This window comes from Anser brachyrhynchus, assembly GCF_964034855.1.
Source record: "Anser brachyrhynchus genome assembly, chromosome: 8".
Lineage (NCBI taxonomy): Eukaryota > Metazoa > Chordata > Aves > Anseriformes > Anatidae > Anser > Anser brachyrhynchus.
This window is the reverse complement of record NC_137702.1, coordinates 6061089-6080706: the sequence shown is the minus strand read 5'-3', so window position 1 is coordinate 6080706 and position 19618 is coordinate 6061089. Positions and strand designations below refer to the sequence as shown.

General features: G+C 44.7%; 1 protein-coding gene and 1 long non-coding RNA gene across 3 annotated transcripts in view; one reads left to right on the top strand and one right to left on the bottom strand.

Annotated features, from left to right (window-relative positions):
* Nucleotides 1-15818, top strand: part of LOC308199323 — a 33310-nt gene extending 17492 nt beyond the window's left edge. Inside the window, exon 2 of the long non-coding RNA XR_013954578.1 lies at nt 953-15818. This is a non-coding gene — a long non-coding RNA (uncharacterized lncRNA). The remainder of the gene's footprint in view (nt 1-952) is intronic.
* The window catches only part of LRP8 (LDL receptor related protein 8), a 173095-nt gene that overhangs the window by 86656 nt on the left and 66821 nt on the right, over nt 1-19618 (bottom strand). The window lies entirely within an intron of this gene.

Genomic DNA, 19618 nt, shown 5'->3' with positions numbered 1-19618 from the left:
AGAGAATAAGCATTTCAAGGATGTGAAGCTGCCAACAGTTTGCACAGCAAAGCCACTTACAATGTTTTAAGTAAGGCAGCTCCTTTCCCCTGCCTTGTGAAGGACGTCCTGCTTCTCACAGAGCTGGCCCCGTTCTCGTCTTTTTTTTTTCCCTTCTTGGCTCTAGGTGTGTGGCAGCTCATTACGAAGATAACATTTCTCTTTGCTCCTGGGTCAGCCAGGTCCTGTCATACCATTCAATTGGCAGGTGAATTTTAAATGGGTCAGAACTGATAGTAAGCTGTTAACATGAGAATAAGCTGATTGTCCCTGGGAATAGAAAAGCACAGAAGGGACTTTCAGAGTATTTGTGTCTGCAGATAACCTCGGTTATGTAATTGAGCTGCCTTACACTGATACCCCCGTGGAAGCAAGTAAGCCAAGGTTTGGTAACAGCGAATAGCTGTTACCAAGAGGTAAACGTGGTAAAATGCGTTCAGTGCCTTGGAAGGCTTAAGGAATCTCAGGCTGTAAGAACTTCTGGGCCTGCCACCCACATCGGACCCCTGGCAGGGCAGAGTTGTGCCCCTTGCGTATGCAGGACAGGGGCCTCACATGGTCCCTGCAAGGCTGCTGCAGAGCTAACGAAGACAAGCCACGTGTCTAAGGCTACAACACAAGACAGTGCCCAAATCCAAATTAAGGACTGCTAAAAGTGGACCTGTGGTTTGCTGGCAGTTCCCTGAAGACTATATTCGACTCCTCTACTGCCACGTGCAGTGCACACAAAGGTACAAAGCTATTTTGGAGAGATATGAATCTATAAGCAGTCGCTTAAAAGTCTTCAAGCTCCTACCTGTTCTCTGTGAAATCACAGAAACCAAGTCCTTTACCCTGTTGTATTACCTTGACTCCAGCTCAAACAAAATGCAGGCTCAAGATTTAAATTAAGCCCTTATTGTCCTCTCCACAGATCATCCCACGCCCAGTGGAGACCAGCCACCAATATTTCAAAAAGAAATGACGACGGCTACCGGGCAAAACTGTGCCCTTTCAAGAAATCCTAGCTGACCTAAACCCAGGTCAGAGGACAGTATCCTCCTGCTGCCCCAAGTCACACTGTGCTTCCAAAGACGGCCCAGAAGAGCTTTACCAACGGGTTAATCTAAACTTACCTAAACTCAAATTGAGAATAAAATCTGGTCTTCTGTGTTTTAGCTGTGACAAAACAAGAATAAAAGAGGAAAGAGAGCTTCTGTTGCCATTGCAGTCACGGTCCATTTTGTTCTGGACCAGCTTTTCTGCTGTGAGATCAGAACTGTTACCAAGTTTTTAAACAGCAGAGAAATAGGAATCTGCTCTGCAATTATTTCAGCTTCAGGCCTGTCCTCAGAGACTCAATATTACCTAAAAACTAATAAAACATTCTGAGCAAACACATGCATACAAAATTACAATTCGAAATATTTTTTCCATAGCCATCAATAAGAGACCACTTAAATTTGATTTACGTAAACATAAAATTGTGGAAAACATGCAGCCTACAGGGATATTTCCATTCCGTTCCCAACCACCACCTTGAAAAGTATGGATTTTTTTTCTGCTTTATATGAATTCATTCTTAAAGCAGAATGTTTATATCAGTTTTTATTAGTTGTTTTCATTGCTGTTATTCAGTGTGATTTTACTGTACTACTTGCCACGCTGCAGAATCTTTTCTATTCATGCAGCAAAGAGGCTGTCTGGGTAAAGCTTTAGTCTGCAGCTTAGCTTACTGAGCTTATTATTAGCTTACATTTTGGTGATCATCTTTTAATCATCGATAACATTTTTGTAACAAGGAAATTGAAAAAAATAAACAATAAAAAATAAAAATCTGCCCTCTAACCACTGCACTGCCCCCATGGTCACTCCCCTTTGAGAACCCAGGGATCCCAAGGAAGAAATCCCAGCAGAAGAAGGAGCAGCTGTGTGAGCACACACACACCAACCCACCGCCTCTGCTCTTCTGGAGCAATGTGTTGCCACCTGCAAGATGCAGAGGTTGGAAGGGTGGATTGGAGCCAGCCTCCGTGTTCCTCCTTCTGTACTTTTCCGTAACAGGATTCATATATAACCTGCTGGTGTAAACACTGCTCTCTGCAGGGACAAACCTCCCGGGGAGTAGCTACACCCCAGGTGTCTGAGCTGAGCACTCTGCTGACAGCCAGATGCATTTGGCAGCCCGCACGTGTCCCAGCTGGGTGCTCCGCGGTGCTGGACAGAAGCAGGGTGAGATGTCATGCCTGCACTGCAGCGCTTTGCAATCTATATTATGACAAGATAATAAATCAAGAGTGTCGTAACATCACATTCAAACAGCGACAACGCTTTCTACCCACCCCCCAGACACCAATCTTCTAGATTGGCAACCCATCTTCTAGAACGTGTCTGTCTGTAATTTTACAGATTTAAAAGGTCAAAACTTTAACTACATTTACTTTAATGCTATTCATATATTATTAAAGCCTTTTAGGAATCATCTGCTTGCTGCAGGCCGTCCCACAGGGCTGGTCAGCAAGGGCATGCTAGCTGGGGAGTTATTATGTATTCCATGTCAAGGACAACAATTCAAAGTCAAGCACAGAAGAGAGAGATGCTAAATAAGGCAATGCCTTAATATTTCTAATTTAGCCCTAAAATAACCTATTTTTAAGTTCATGTGTATTATAAAACTAACACTGGCGTCTGTTATTTGAACACCTACAGCCCTTTATCCAAAAGTTTTAGGATGCTCTAGAAACCTTCCCACATGCATTGTGAAGAACAGACAAGAAATCAATCCACCTGCACAGGAAATTCATCAGCTTCTAACATGTTTGTGAGTGGCCAAAGCACCGATCAGCCTATGGAGATGAAATAATACTGCACTCATCTGAAACTCAGAGTAAGATTAACAGCCAGTCCTCTTTCCTCCTCCAGCTCTGTGTTGAAGACCCAACACCTGCCATAGCTCTACACCCTCTTTGCCTGGGGGAAAGGATGAGAAAAACAAACATTTAACAGCAATTCCTGAAGCAATAACTTTTTTTTTTTTGAGACTTCCTTTGAAGATTACTAACTAGTTCATCCCTGATTAGTTTGAAAGACTGAATCGAAAACAACAGAAGGTGGCATGGCAAATCGGATGTTGAGTTTAACCAAAAAAACGGTGCCAACTTTTCAGGCGGTGTCTTATCCAAACAGCAACACACAGCTGCTCACAGGTACAAAGCTGTGATTTACTTACAAACACATAGGTGGTCACTCTTTATAATGCTCAGGTATCTGTTACTGCTTACTGATTCAGTGTTTTTCAGTATTCCCACCTAAAATTATCCTTTAAGGTCAAGTGGGCAAGAAGAGCAAAATTATGACCCCAAGATGCATATAGGACATGCAGAGAAACCTCTGCCCCCCCAAGGCTCCCATATCTTCCAACACACTCCTACACAATTCAGCAAGGCCGTTCTCTGACAAACAGAAACGCGTGCTCTTCTTTGACTTTCCAAACCTCACTCAAATGGCAGCACACAAAATAAGTCAGTACTGAGTGTGTGGGACTACGCAGTCTTTGTGACACCCCATTAAAATTTTTATTGGGGTCTCACTAGTCACGCTAGCACGCCACCCTTCTGCAGCACTGGAGGCAGTAAGTGGCTTGATTTTTACCAATACAAACACACAAAAGCAACACATTTTTAAAAATTACTTTCCAAAATTGCTGCCAGAAGCCTCACCCGACTGCTAATGGCAGCAGGCATTTGAGCAAAGAAATCAATTTCACTGGAAACCTGGAGCAATCCAGGGAGACCTGAGCTTAGTGCTTCCTCGCTCCCACCAACGGGCACACACTGGTGTGGCACTGAAGGACAAGGACAGCCAGGTCCAGTTGCAGCTGTGGGCAGCACTTCATGAAAACAATATCTGAAGCAGTTTTCAGACCATTTAGCATATTCGACCAAATCTCTCTTTCATCTGAGATTGCAGACAGGGATCCTGATCCTCAGTAAGAAAACCTTTCTGACAGCAGCAAAGAATTGGGAAGCATCTGGTATGACTTCCCCTACCCTAACCCCAAGGGAGCAGTCGCCACCACTCGGTAACCTGACCTTTTGACTGGGTGTTGCTTGAATTACTCTGGCACATTCACCCTTTCAACCCATCTCTTGCTTTCGTTTCATCTTAATTTATTGCCTATTTCACCAATGTGCTCCTCTGGTGACCTGCATATAAACAAGTCACTTATACAAATCAACGCAGCAGCAAGTCTTTCTCTTGGTTCAAATAGCTTTGTTCTTATCCTGACATCTGCATAGCATTTTGGACTGAAGTCTCTCATTTCAGATAACATTAGGTAAGACCTGGGATACATTTCCTTCCCATTTGCCTTGTAACATCTGTAAAAATTAATCATGAAATAAATAAAACCATTACTTTATAATGCTGCTTGTTCTTCTGTTTGGAATAAATAGACCTTAGCATCACAGCATGTGGAGCCACCCTAACAGCCATGAGGACACCATAAACTCCTGTTTCAACTTTCATGTTCTAAGTACTAGTATCTATTACAAATTCTTGTACACTTGCAACACATCATGTTCATTCATCTGTACTTGTAAATCAGTACTTTGATCATTAACGTAGCATCACGACCATAGCCATATCTTTACTGTAGACAGCAAAGAATCTGGTACCAAAGGAATGAAATCAAGCAAATAAACGCGTCACAGAAAAGATCAGACCACCAAAATCATCCAGCCTTTTTGAGGAAAATGAGCTCAAGTTTGGAGCTACTCACTTCTCTCCTGTCCCCTGCACAGAGCACACACTACACGCTTGTGGTTACGTACTGGGAGTTTTACCATGTTGAACATGGCACTGAGCATCTGAGTTTAAAATATGACCCAAATAGCTACAACAAATAAAACACAATGAATTTCAGTCTGTTAGGGTGCACATGCAGACCATCTCAGGTTGTAGGTGAAACACACAGGAAGCTTCTGTGGTCTATTACCTACTTTTGAATAATGAAGAACTTTTGCTCAATGGTAGAACACCTCAGCACACGAGTAAGTCTGAACAAATGTATTTCTGGTGAATCTTCACTGACTTCAGCGAGTTTTGTTAGATCTAGATCTCAGACTGGCAGAAGTGGGAACAAGTACAAATCTTGTGGCCTAGGTCCAGGCAGGCAGCCCAGAGAGTCTATGCTCCTATCTGACTCACATCCCACCAGCTTTAACTGAATCACTTAGCCTCTCTTCTTGGTTTCCCATCTTTCATGTGGAACATGAATACGTACTTCACAACCCGGGTTAAAAACAACAACACAACACTATTTAAAGTATGCACAGTGCTTTGAAGATGAAAAGGACTATGTTTTGTGACTAACACAGCTTCAACACAGAGATGTGGTTTATTTTTGCTCAGGAAATTTCTGCCATTTAGTTTTGTTTGAAGAATGTATTTATCTGGAGAAAAATCTACTGTATATATATAAAAAGTATTGTATTTAATAACATCTAAAAAGAAGAAAGAAAAAAAAAAAAAGGAAACCTGGCACAACAGGAAGAGATCCTAGACATTCAATGCTGGCAGGACCAGAAAGCTGCATTGTCTCTCCAAGGCACCCTGGAGGTTTACGGGATCCCTGGAGCAATCCTACATATCCATGACATAAATCAGAGCTGGCAATTCTACTGCATCAGAACTCTGAGGCTCCTAAGCTTTAAGAAAAGCTTGACTTCCTCCCATTTCATGCTTAAGGCAGTAACGTAGGGAACCTTGCCAGCAGAGTCAGAACTTCACCTATTGGTACCAAGAAAGGCTTTGTCTAGGTGAGCAGTTCTTACACTTCCAGCAGGTTCCACTTCATCTAAGCTGTGCCTTCACATGTTACTGTAATACAGAAAGCACACATTGCAGCACATGACCAAAAGGAAGAGCTTGTATGCTCTGACTTCTTGCTGGTCAAAGCTCCTGATGACATATGAAAGCTGGGGACTGGAGAAAGGAGGTGATGTGGATCTAGACTTGCCTGTTGTTTTCACACGCTGACCCATTCCTGCTGCACAAACTGCCAACTTTATGCTACTCGCACAAAATATGACATCATGTGATTTTTTTTCCCCTGTCTTTTGAAGTGGGGGGTTGCTTTTGTTTTGTTTAATTTGTTGTGGCTGCTGGCATGTGCGAGGAGAGCAGCATCCCAGTTACAACAGCTTCGGAAGCAGGATTCATTGTGTTGTGACGGGTTGCTCAGGGCTCTCTCTACATTTTTCCATTTCCTTGGCAGAGCTGCAAGCAGTACAATGTCAGAAGACAAATTACAGAGGCATTTACCCAGTTCTGGGGCTTGTCGTTTGCTATTCAGCCTTGACCGAACTGGCATGATGTACTGAGTGTGCTCCACTGCTTGTGGGACAATTTTCTTGGCACTGCAGAGAGACCTGTTGTCATTTTTGGACAAATACACTGCATTAAACCTATCTAAATATTTTAGGTCACAGCTCTAGTCAGGGCAAACCATCGTAGCTTCACAAGAATCAGAGCTGTTCCCATTCACTGCCGCTGAGGATCCAGTCCTTTAACCGTGTGCAAGTTCAAGGACGAGTTTTAAGACAAAGCACTATTTCTTCAGGTTTATTTCTGCAGAAGCTTTCAAAGAGTCACCACTAAAGCTTCCAATACCATCACCAACCAGCACAGGTCATGCAAAAGCAGCATGGTAACTTTGCCAGCCCACTGGTAATAACAGCATGCATTACGTGCTGTTACCAGCTTTATCTGCAGAATCGCCCACAAGTCAGCCGCTGGACAAGTCACACCAGGGCAGGTTTACCTCGGAAGCCCACTTCATATCCAGTAATCTGAGTGTCTCCCACATCTCACAGGGCGTTAATTCTCCTTCAACAGCATTACGTTGAGCTTCTGTCTCCCTGAGGCACATAACCTGCCTGGCCACCTCTCCCTGCTGGGTCGGGGGTCTCCTGTTTCATCGGAGGTATCAGCTCCTGAGCTGGCTGAGAAAGGACAATCCCAAGCAAAATCCCTTCAGCTTTAGTACCGAAGAACAAGGAAATAAGGGAGCTTCAGTCTAGATGCCACAGTGCCTCCCAGCACCAAAAATTGCTTTTGAGAACTAGACGTATTTTAGGACACGAACCAGGTACCCAGTGGAGCCCTGAATGCCACTCAAGAGAAAGGTTTAGGTGAGAAATGAAATGAGAGGCACATTTATGGAGATGAAATGGATCAACTCCACTGTGGCATGTGCAGTTCTACAAATCTCAATTTATCTGTGCTCCCTTAGAGCAGCCCTGTGTTCATACCCACGTAAAGAAATCCCATCAGGCATGCAGCCCTGATGCCAGGAAAAAATATTTTCTTAAATATGCAGCACTATCTATTATTCACTTCAAAGCCTTTCCTAATATGCTATAAGGTTCTGGAAATTATTCTTTAAACTATTTAATTCATTAAATGGTTGGAATACTTTCCATTCCTTGCTTAAACAAAGAGTTCATCCAGTGGTTTTGCTTTAATGATTATTTGTATAAGGTATTAAGCTGACTAGTAGTAGACAGTGTAGAGAGAAAAAAATATATATATTGACTAAATTTATATTAGTTAAACAAGGTTTCTGCACCAAACATGGAAACATAACGCAATTCTGCCTCCTTTTACCACCACTTTGATGGATGGTGATGTTAGCTAATAGGGATATTACGGAGGAGGAAGAGCCGTGCATTAGCACAACACAGCAGTGCAAAAAGGCTTCAAAACCAGCCGCACTGCTGAATCTGGAAGCAAGGAGGAAGAGCTGATCTTAGTGAGATGGAAAAGGCATTACAGGTTATAAGAAGAAACAATCGAGCTGGGGATTCGAAGTAAGGATAATGACCATGGGCTTCTTCTCCCAGGCTGCCGCCTGTGCATGGAAAGGCTCAAAACTAGCAGTGTTCGCATCATCTCTAAAGCCCTCCGTAATACCAGTATAAGAACTCCTTTAAATCACTCTGATCGTGCAGGGATTAGGACAGAACTCAGCTTTAAGCAAGCTCTCCTCCTCTGCTACACCCCCTCAGCACCCCCATGTGCCTGGGTCATTCAGTCCCTGCGTCCTGTCCCGCACCAGCAGGACCACAGCTCTGGGACAGCGATGACCCTCACCGCACGTGTACATGCACGTACTTGCATGTGCTTGTACGAAAAAAAAACACAGAAAGAACACACTGATTTTTTTCTTTGCTGGGACACAGCCACGGGAGACATTTCTGTTTGGGTAGCACCAAGACTAAAGAAGAATTGATGCAAACATGCCAACCCTTTTCAGTTTTAATCCTTTTCCTAACTGTTTTTTCTAATCTACAGTGTCATTTTGCACCTAAGTGAACCCTAGCAATGTCATGGAGTTTTTGTTGCAGAAAATGTTAGTCTGAATCATGGAATTTGAAAGTGCTAAGGATCAAAAGCTAGAGAACTGTGCTACTGACTCAGAGCCCAGAAAATGGTTCCCAAGACTTCAGGAAGCCCAGGAGGACCTTGACAGTGTAATACGAACAAGGATGCTTTCCAGATTATCCGAAGGAAAACTGCTAGAAGCCAGAAGTATGGAGACCCTGAGTCTTTGGCTGAACAAATCCAATGTCTGAGATGTCTTCTCATCCCATGAGGAAAGCAGGAGGAAAAAAATCTTACTCTCTAGGAAATGAGAGCTGGAAACTGTGATATGAATTATGCCGTTTTACCATCTCAAATGTGTCTTTCAAGGGCCCTTCACATTGTCACTGCCCTGAGACAGGGACCATCACTTCTGTGCCCTGCGTATCCACAGTGAATAGTAATCAGGGCCAACCAGCCTCCCCCATCAGCTATATGCATATATCCCAGGCCCAAAGTCGCATTTTCTTATCAGAGTCTATTTTCCTTCAGGCTAAATCCTTCGCCATCTTTTCTCTGGTTCTCGCCATATGTAAATGTCAAAGGGTCACATACAAAACAGGGAGATGGAAAGGAATGAGGACAAAAACATCTAACCAGGGCAGTGCTGCCTGCACTGCCCTAGACCAGAGGTGTTTTCCTCCTTGCATCTTTCAGCATAACAAGAGAAGCACTGTGCAAATGCATGGACACGAGAAAGGAGCTCCTGAGATGCAAAAGGATTTTAATGACTGGCTTTCACTGGGACTATGATTTGCTTGCAGCACCCATCTTCTTTGGAATAACATTGCACCTTTTCCCTGGCACAAAGAAGGAAGATCTGGATTCACTGAAACTCCCCAAGTACAGACTGATTCTTCTAAATCTTTGAATTGGAAGAGAACAATTTTCTAGCGGCTATCCAGGTACATGAAAGAGCAGAGTTAAGCTTCCACACTCGTATATATCCCTCTCCCTAAAAAGATCTTGTAGGACCCCCATACACCATTTGGGTATTTGGATTTCTATACTCAATCACCATCTGTTTTCATAAATGGCACGCACACAGAGCCCAGAAGTTTCATTTAGCAGTCACTGAAGAGTTTTCAGGACTAGTTCAAAGAGTACCAAAGAAGACCAGGGCTGCTGCTGCTGCTTGTGCTGGATCCCAGCAGTGTTTACTGCTGATACCCAGCATACTCCATGAGGCCCAACTCCCCAGTTTCAAAACTATTTTGGGCAAGAGGATGACTCGACTCCTTTATGGCGATGGCAGCCAGGACTCGTGGGAAGCTTCTGCCCTGTTGCTGCACCAAATCTTCCTCTTGGCCTTTACAGGACCTCTCAGGAACAAAATGTACCCGATACAGCAGCAGTCCTGAGGTACTAAGATTTACCGTGGGTGCTTAAGGCTCCCTTCCTGACATTTAAGCCAACGTTTTATTTCACATTTGTTGCAGCGTAGGCGTACGCATGCTAGGAGTCCTCCCGCAGCGCTGACACATGGATTTGCAGTACCACAATGACACACTTCTGTCCTTGAATCCTCCAAGCCTCCCAAGCGAGCAACAAACACGGCAGGGGGAGCAACGAGGAAACCTGCAGGCTCCCCAGGCCCTCCCGTGAATCCCCGGTGTGGAAAAGCAGCAGCCCTCCCAAGCAGGGGGACGGGGGGTGGCCACCTCTGCCAGCTGCCCGGGATGGCCTCGCTTCCCTGCAGCCAGTTCTGAACAACGTGACCAGGCTTTTCAAAGAGGCTCCACGAGCTTAAGAGCAAGTCGGGCTGGGAGCAGCTGTAGGGAAGAATGGGAAGAGGGCTCTTTCTCAGGGAGATGAACCTCCTGCACAGGAAGGACAGAGTGCCCGGAGTGCCAGTGACGCGGTCTTTGCCAAAGTCCCCAAAAGAAGCGATACAAAGCCGTAAATAAGTCTGCCAGTTCCACTAGCGCAAACCAACTGCAAAGCTAACGCTGGATTACAAAGAATTGCTTTGCTGTTTGTGTTAGGCAGCCCTCTCCAACAACACAGAAACAAGCTCCCTACTTACACATCAAGTATTCAGAGCACCTGACGATTATCAGCACAGACAACAGCAGTCAAAATAAAACCCAAGAATAATTAAGAGAGCAGCTCTGGTTACAAATCCTGCACCTCCCCCTGAAATGCTGTGGTTTCTACATAGAGAAACAAGTGTTCTGGTTCTGGCATGTATCAAGCAACCAGGAAAAATAAGAATAATCAGAGCATGGAAATCACAAAGCAAGTTAAACAAAAGCAAACAATTTTCCCCATCCTGACACAAGAGGAAATATTTAGAAGTTTAATTAGTACTGACCACCATACATTACGCTTCATATTTCCCAAGAGCCTTGACATTTTAGTTGCTGCAACACAGATTTTGGCTCTTGCAGAAGTAACTGTTGTTAAAACCTAAACCCGAGTTTGAAACACAAAGACTGCCTGCACAGCATTAAAACAAGGGCTGGAACTGTCAGGCCGGGCTCAGAGGAAGTGCACAAACATACCAAGTGATGGACCGTGGAGGCTTTTGCAAATGTTACCTCGTCTCCTTACACCTGCAGCTGGGACCAGCAACCAGAGCAGGAACTGCACCTACTCCAGGGCAGCCACTGACCTGTGTTTCTCCACCTGCCTTTACAAAGGCACCTCTGCGATACAGCTGGTCAGTCCTGACCAATACAACCTTAAAGTCTCCTGCAAACCCCAAGCACAAATATTCCTTCAAGTCTTCTTCCATTAGTGTCTCCCCCAGGGTAAACTCACGGCCCCGCAGGCTGCGGCGCAGCGTGGCTGCTGTACGGGCAGGCAAGGCACACAAACTCCTTCATCTGGTTTCGGAGAGGAAATTCCCAAAGGATTTCCTCTGGATTGCAGATGAAACCGTGTCACTCCATGGACCGTCTGCAGCATCCCAGTTCTTTGGGAAAGTTTTCTCAAAGACTGAATGTACTGGGTCATGTTGTAACTCACCCCAAGCAAGTCATTGCCTCGTCTGTGCCCTCCCTGACACTGCCATCCTCCTCTGTTCGGACATGAAGAATGCTTTCAGTTGCTGCTCTCTGTTTTCATGTAAATAAAAAGAGGGTTTAATCTGCTGAAGGTAAATTCCCATCACATCAATTTACATTTGCATCATTGTTACTTTCTTAGTCCTTCACTTCCTCATTTGCTTTGTGTTCTTAGACTCCAAGGTCCTCATGACAAAGACCCTGATGTCTCTTTGCTACAGAACCAAGATAGTAGTGCCCAATCCCACGGGAGCGAGCAGAGCCACAGGGACATCCAGGGGAACTTTTGGATGCCACGCAGCAATCCACTATCACTGGGGGTCCGGACACAGTCGTTACTGCTGTCAATCTTCAAGATCCAGAGATCAAGAAGAGCTCTATCATTCCACTCCACGAGCTCAGGGCCCCCGCAAGTGATGACTACCACCTGTGTTTGCCTGCAGTTATCACAGGGTTACACCACATGAATCAGGGATCACTGGAAAGGTTCACTGACTTCAGAGCCTGTGTCAATATATGCCAGGTGAGAATTTGACCCTTCCTTTGCCTGAAACTGGAAAATGAAAAGACAAAAGGAGAGAGCTTCTGCCCCTATGCCTGAGAGACTTACGGTACACCTTGGCTCCACTGATATTTCCAGCTGGTCAACTGAGCTGAATTTGGGCTTAAAAGTATCTACCCCTCCCCTCACTACTGAAAGCCAGTATTTTTCTCAGTTAGCATAGAAAAAGGAACAAGTTATAAACACGTCTGCCTGCACAGTACCAGTGACAGCCATAGGCCCGCATGCATTTAGTTAACTCAATACAGAAAGCATCAGGCAAATACTGTACAAAGTTCAAACCCAGGCCAAACACAGACCTGAAACAGGTGAACCAAATCTGCATGGAGGTGATACCTGCTTTGAAAACTGGAACGTTTTCTGAACGAAGTCTGTTAGTGTAAATCCACCTTGCACATTAGCAGTTGGACTCAAACCCCTCATTTTTTAGAATGAACAGTTTATCATTTATAAAAACCATTTAGAGCAGAAGGTAGTTTTATAGGTGCTTTTATTACAGTGTAATGAAAATATAAAAGCATTTTTTTAAGCCATCTTAGCATACTGATGCCTTGCGATGATGCACTAAAAGAATTAAAAGGCAATAGCACACTTGTGTCAAAATCTAATACAGACATCTGCACGTACTGAGGGCTGTTATATTTAAGTGGTCTTCACAACAAGAGCCAAGCCTTCTGTACACACAGCACAAGCCTTGTTTACACGGCTGCTCGGAGCAGCATGATTAACTTGACCCGGCTTGGTAACAGAGCAGCACTCTTTTGCCCGAAGAGCAAGATACAACATAATTATTCTCTCAGGAGAAGGCGAAAGGCAAGCCTCCGAGCTGACCTTCTCAGACGCTCACGTACAATCGCGTCTTAGCGTTTAATTAGTCTGATCTGACCTGAAAACATTTGCTACCACAGCAGCTCTGCGAAGGAATGCACAGCACAAACCCAACATGGCAGCGATTCAAAACCAGCCCAACCTACCACCGTGAAACATTTGGAATTAAAAATAAAATATGTAATTGGCACTTCCAATGGACTTGGAGTCAGGACGCGCTGTCCATCTCTGACCAGGATCAGCAGCACCGAGCAGAAGACTCTGAACTACCTCTGGGTCCCACCGACTGTAGTGGAGCTCATTAAAAATGCATCCAAGAAACAATTTTCTCATGCTGCAAGTCAAGTTTTATTTAAACAAACCCAGAGCCAGACAAGTAAGACACTACGGGGAACCAGGCAGCACACGTAGCTCACAATCTCCCAGGCTTTGTGCAGGGCAGCGATCGCTCAGCCCTGGGCTGGGCTTTCCATGGGAATACAAAGAGCTTTCCACTTCCCCACAAATCCTTAATTCCTCCGTCTGTGAGAAAGCTGTGGGGAGCTTAAGTGATTGGCACTCGAAGCCAAATGCAAGTTGTTAAACAGAAGGAAAACAAAGGTTTCCAATACTCAGTTTTCTGTCCTAGTTCATACTTTGATTCCAGAGCCGTCAGCAGACAGGGCAGAGGAGCGCTAGCTTGTGCTCAAAGTCCAGTTATGGAGCACATGAACCTACAGGGACACATCCTATCCACGATTCATTTTCTCTTAAAGTTCCCCAACTCCTCAGACTTTCTCCGTCTGCCGACTGCACTCACCTCCTAAGAGGGGCCCCCGAGCACTTATCCTGCATGCTCAAGGACCCGGTCTCAGCTGAGGCTGCTCCTTCACCCCCTCGGTTTGCTCCCCACCGAGAGCTTTCTTTCCGCAGCTTGTTCTGGAGGTGGTGTTGTGGTCCTCGTGCAGTCTGAGCTCTGCTGGTCACTGCCCAGCGCGTGAATAGGGTGGGAAACGGAGCAGGGAGGTGGGGAAGGAGCACAAAGGCTCCTGTGGGGAAGAAGAATCATCAGCCTGGTTCTCCTTGCAGGTGTTCAGGCTTCCACCACAGCCTGGACATCCACAACAAACTCCAGTCTTCACTTCCAGCTCCCTGCAACTTCTTTTCTCAGTCAGTCAGCAACTTCCCCCACATCATGCTGTTCACCTGCAGTCTTGTGCCTCATTTTTTGGCCGATATCTTTTTCTGGTTTATCCTGCCCAAACAGCACCTCACATGGCATGTTCCTTCCTCTCTATGCAGCATCAGCCCCAGCCACTGGAGGATCCTTTTCTCTGCCCGTGAATAAATGCACCTTCCCTTTTGGTTAGCTACCTCCACCCAAGAAGTGGTACAAATGGCAAGAGAAATGACCAGCACTTGGGCACATCAGCCCTCTCTGTGCATCCCTGCCCCAACGTGCTCACACTCCTCTCACGCTGGAGAAAAGGTGAAAGTTAGTCCCTTGCTGCAGCCTATTTTCAGAGCTGTCTCCATCTCCCTTCCCCTCACACTGTCACTTGTGCTTCACAGGAGCTGCTCGTAGCTGTAAGGAGCCACATTATTGCTGTCAGATCCTTCCTGGAAAATGCTATTTTCTACAACACCAAAGAAAAAAAAAAAACAAAACAACGACAACAAACAAATACAGCCAAGTTTGTAATGTGTAACTCTTCCTAGCGGTTATTACACCGACCTCAGCACAGCAGCATCCCCTCACGCTTCCCCATGAATGAGCTGTAACCCCTCTGGCAGAAATGGTTTTTTTGTTCTGCGTTAACATTACAGAAGATACAACCCAGTCCCAACCACGCTAATTCTAAAAACCCAAATGACATAAGTTATGTTAGAAGAGACAGGCTACTCCTTATGTCTCCCGAGCAGTTTGCTGGCCCATGTACCGACCCATTCCTAATGCCATCCCCATAATTACAAGTAACATCTTTTTCACTGGCTAAAACAAATGATTTTCAGCCCTACAACGTTTGCACCTGACACAAGTTTGAAAAGCTTCCAGAAACAGCAGATAAACCTGGGACTGGCTGAAGTCCTACCAAGCAGGGCACAAAACCCCAGGTGAGTTTCCTTCTGCTTTTACTTTTGCATCCTCATTTCGGTATGACAATCCCCAGAGATGTCTATTCATATGCAATGTGAGGTCTCCTTTCCCTTCTCCGTGCCAAAAATAATGCACTGCCATCTGTTCACAGCTAACAGACATGAACAGCTTCCACAATGATCTTGTGTAAGAGCTGGTATACTCACGCCACTCTCTGCCCAACACAAACACACACCGAGACAAAACCGACGCAAACACAACAATGCCAGCCCCTTATCGATACGCAGCCAGCCCCCTCCTCGTGTCACCGGCCAAACGAAGAGAATTCATACAAACGCTGCTTCCCAAGAGCTCTGCTGAACCAGACAAGGCAGAGATCTGTCTTGCTCTCTTATTTATAATAGCCCAAATCTCTGTCTTGCAACCAGCTAATGCAAAGGCAGTAACAGAAAGTGAATATGAATGGAAAAGCTTCATAAACGTACAAGAAATAATGCTAAAAACCCAACAACAACACCACCACCCACAACTTTCCAAGAAACCAGAACTTGGCACTTCAAAGTCAAGCCAGCAGAAAAGAAACGTGTGGCTGTCAAGGCAGTGGCAAAGCAGCTGCTGCCACGTGCACGGCAATTCTCTACCTGCAAATCCTGCTGAAGAGCAAAACTCACGATGGAAGGAATCGCATCCAGCAATGAAGGCCGTCTCCACTTGTCAAAGGAAGGAAATAAATCCTTTCAAAGACAATATAAGCAAACGAGGGGATAAAACGAACAGAACAAGACTAAAGGGACATCCAAACACACTTGTTACGTTGCACTTCATGATTTTGCATGTATAATTGAGAGCTATCGGAACTGCACAGTCGTTATCATCAAATGGTCATCATTAGCTCAAACCACATCTCGAAGCTCCTTGGCTCAGAGGGAAGAAAAGGAAGATCAAGGACAAACACTGTTGTGCTGCTGGCATCGAACAAATGCTGAAACACAAGTTGTGTATAAAAAGAATTTCTCTGGGTGCACGCACTGCTGCATGTGGTAAAGGAAATAAGGAGAACTCTGCCTAGAGTTTGCAGTGCCTATTGATTTGAAGGCCCATACCAGTTAATGACAGTTGTTTTGAAATGACTTGTGCAAAAGCATATTCTTCAGCATGGGCATAAACCTGTATTAATAGGACAACAAATCGATTTTTTTTTCTAGGATGTATAAGTATAGTGTAATTCCCATGTACAATAATACGACTATCCCAAAAGACTTCTGGCGATCATTTAGGTTGGAAAAGACCTTCAAGTAGAAAACAATCTACCCCTCCACCCTGAACTTTTTAAAAGACAGAACAGGGATAGCTCTGATACTATCCCCCAGAAACAGGAGGACGCTTGTAATTCCTGTAAGGCTGGCAGCCGGCCTCTGCAGGCTTCCACTCCAGAGAGGCTCCAAGTTTGACTTCAAGGAGCGATCTGACATTCGTTTGTGAAAGCGCTATAGGAAGAGAGATGGTGTTTCATGTTACCAACCTCATGCATGCTTCTTACAGCTCTGGCTGTGGTTGTGCAGGTAGGCACCCCAATCTGTTTTCAGCACTTGAGTCAGTGCTCCTATTCCAGAAATTTCCCAAACACAGCCTGAAAAGAGAAAGAACATCACCTTTTCAGCTGGTACCACGCGGAAGACAGGTTGGCAGGAGAGGCAGACAAGCGCTCCTGAAGAGCCACTGTTACTTACTACATTTCTTCTCCTTATCTTTACGTCATTGTTCAAAACAATTCTATCCAGGTGCCTAAAAGCCAGGTGCCTGCCTTACTTTGCACGCTGGGATTTCAAAGTTCTTTCTAGTGCTTCCCATCCCAGAGAATCACGAGTGAACACCAACCAGTTTTGAAAAAATTCACAGGCAAAAAATATTCGTGATAGCACTTGCTGTTTTTAAACCACCTTCTGAGAATTTTTATAGGATCAGCTAACTCACACGGAAGACCCACTGTACGGTTCTCAACTGTTATTACACCGAAGTGAAAGGAGGCTCTTTTCCAGGTAAAACCAATAAATTCATACCCCTGATGATGCAAATCACATCACTCCCTTTTATTCAGCCCTCTCACGGTTTTACATTAAGATATTCACGCCTCCATCACCATTTTAGCATAACAAGTACAACTACGAGCAGGAAGACCACATCTTTTTGTGAGGCTGATGGAGGGGAGATTTCCACTTAATCCTGCGTACATGGAAGCAGAAATTAGCTCTTTTGCTCCACTAAAATAGAGCCTCAAAATACTCAAATTCTATTTCTTTTTTCCTTAGCTCTTCCTGCTGTTGCAAAATTAACCAGACATATGTCACTGGAATAGAAAGATGAGCCTCATATGTAATAAGTTTTATTGAGTTCTCAGAACCGTATCACCCGTCCACCAGCCTTTTTAATTTGCCACATGAACGGTTCAGTGTAACACCAGCTCTCGGACTGTTTGGATAGGCTGGAGTTCACGCTGAGTGCTTTCCTGAACCAAACACAAGTATTCTCCAATGCATGTACAGATTAGAGAAAGCTGCTCTTTTCACAGCAGTATTTAGATCACTTTTTAATCGCTTTAGAAGCAGATGGCTAATCTACATCTGGCTATTTTCTTGCAAACTTTACCTGCTTCTTGTTTCACCATGCTAAATGCAAAAGGAAGATCTCCATGGCTGATGTGCTATAGCTGGAGAAAACAAGTACCTTCAGCATTGGTAACCGAGACTGATTACTGGGCACTTCACAGCACAACCTTGTAAAACTACACTCTATGTGAATGCAGAGTACTCGGGGCTGAGGGCCACATCTCGTACGTGGTGAACTCCCAACAAAAAGGCAACTGCCAAGGAGTTAAACTCAGCCAGAAGGAAAACAGAGCAAGTCCCAGAACCCCACGGAGTCTGTCAGAAGTGAGCCCTTGCGAAAGCCTTCGGGTCTCTCAGCGTTTTCCTGTTCCCTGTTTATATGAATCAATACTGCATAATAGGACAAATTCCTGCTTAGCGCTCCGTGCATCTCAGAGGTCCTGGGGAGAAATGGTGCAGCCCACGGTGGTACAAGGGGACAACAACTAGTGGCAGCTCTGACAAGCTGAGGTATCTCTGGAAGGCGACAAATCCCACGACTTGCACGTACATTGTGTTATTAAGAAAAGCCCAGCATCCTCAGACTCTGGTGACATTTGAAATCCTTGTCTGGTTTCAATGCCTTTGCTTAGATTTGCTTTCCTATTACCCCCAAATCATAACCAAACGCTGAATTTGAAAAAGAGCACGTACGCAGTCACCCTGCCCTTCCCACCATCGCTACAGTCATTCCACTCAAAATACCCACAGAATTCAAGAAGTAGCTGCTATTTAAAACCTAGGTACGAGTCTCTTTGTGTGAGGAGGTTCCTGATCTCCCCCATCCCTACCACCTTCAGTGTCACCAAAAATTCTCACCATTTTTCTGTCTAAAGGGTTTTACAAGTTTATACAAAGCCCATATTAATATCTCAGTATAAAACACAGGAGAGGAATCACTTGACTGGACACTTGTAATCTTGATTTTGCAGTATTTTAATTATGCCTAGGGAGGAAATTATTCAAGCTCGATCAATATAAGCCACATTTAACTCAAATTAAGGAGATGTACACAAATTTTTATAACAATTAGCTACAGTGATTTAATAGAAATTGATGAAACCTCAGCACACACATAAGCCTGAATTGGAATACCTGTGTACCAAATGGAATACTTATCTGGAAAGGGGGATAAATGTAGTAATATTAATCCTAAACAGATGACAGAATTGTAATTGGTTTTGTGGAGGAAAGAAAATGACAATTTATTTCAACTTACATTGAACAAACACATCAGGATAAAATATTGACAAAGCTGATGATTCTGTTCCCCCATGCCGAATGCCAACTGGCATCCAGATCAAAATGCTAGTTTTAAAAACAAACCAAAATAAGAATAAAGAAAGCAACCATTTGAAAGATTACATTGTGCATAACTGGATCACAAGCAAATTACTTTCCTCTGTAGGAATATGTAAGGAGAAAACTATTATATTAAGGGAAGTAACCACCTACATTTTCAAAATACACATATATGAATGTATTTCTACCTATACAAGTACTGACTTCCATTTTGTGGCAAAGAACCTCATGAAGCGAGTTCAAGAGTGAAATCTGGACAGTTCCCTACTGCTGTGTCCCACAGAGCCCAGCACAATACTTGAGGTGCCACAGTGCCATGCTTTTTTTGCCATTCGGTGTCATTCCATAGTAGCAGAACTCTCATTAACAAGTTGAAGGCTATCGCCCCCACTACCCTTCCAGCTGGCAGGTTAAGAAAACCTATAAAAGGAGGACAGGGCAGCCTTCAAACAACCCACAGGGCTGCAGCCGTCTCAGAGACAGCCCAGCATCTACATCTGCTTTGCACTCCCACCACTGCCCACAACCCACAGGCTTCTACGAACATCGTCCTGCCTTAAAAATGTTCAATGCAGAGACTGCGAGGCTCAGCAAGAAGCAGGCGGGATCGAGGAGCATGCAGTGAGCCCTCTCCCAAAAGCCGGAGGGCCACGCGCACCCAAATGTGTGAATTTTGGCCACGCTGCCCTCCAGCGCTGTTCCGGCTGCTCTATTAGCGAGATCGGCATCCTGCAAGAGCTGTCCTAACGTGAGC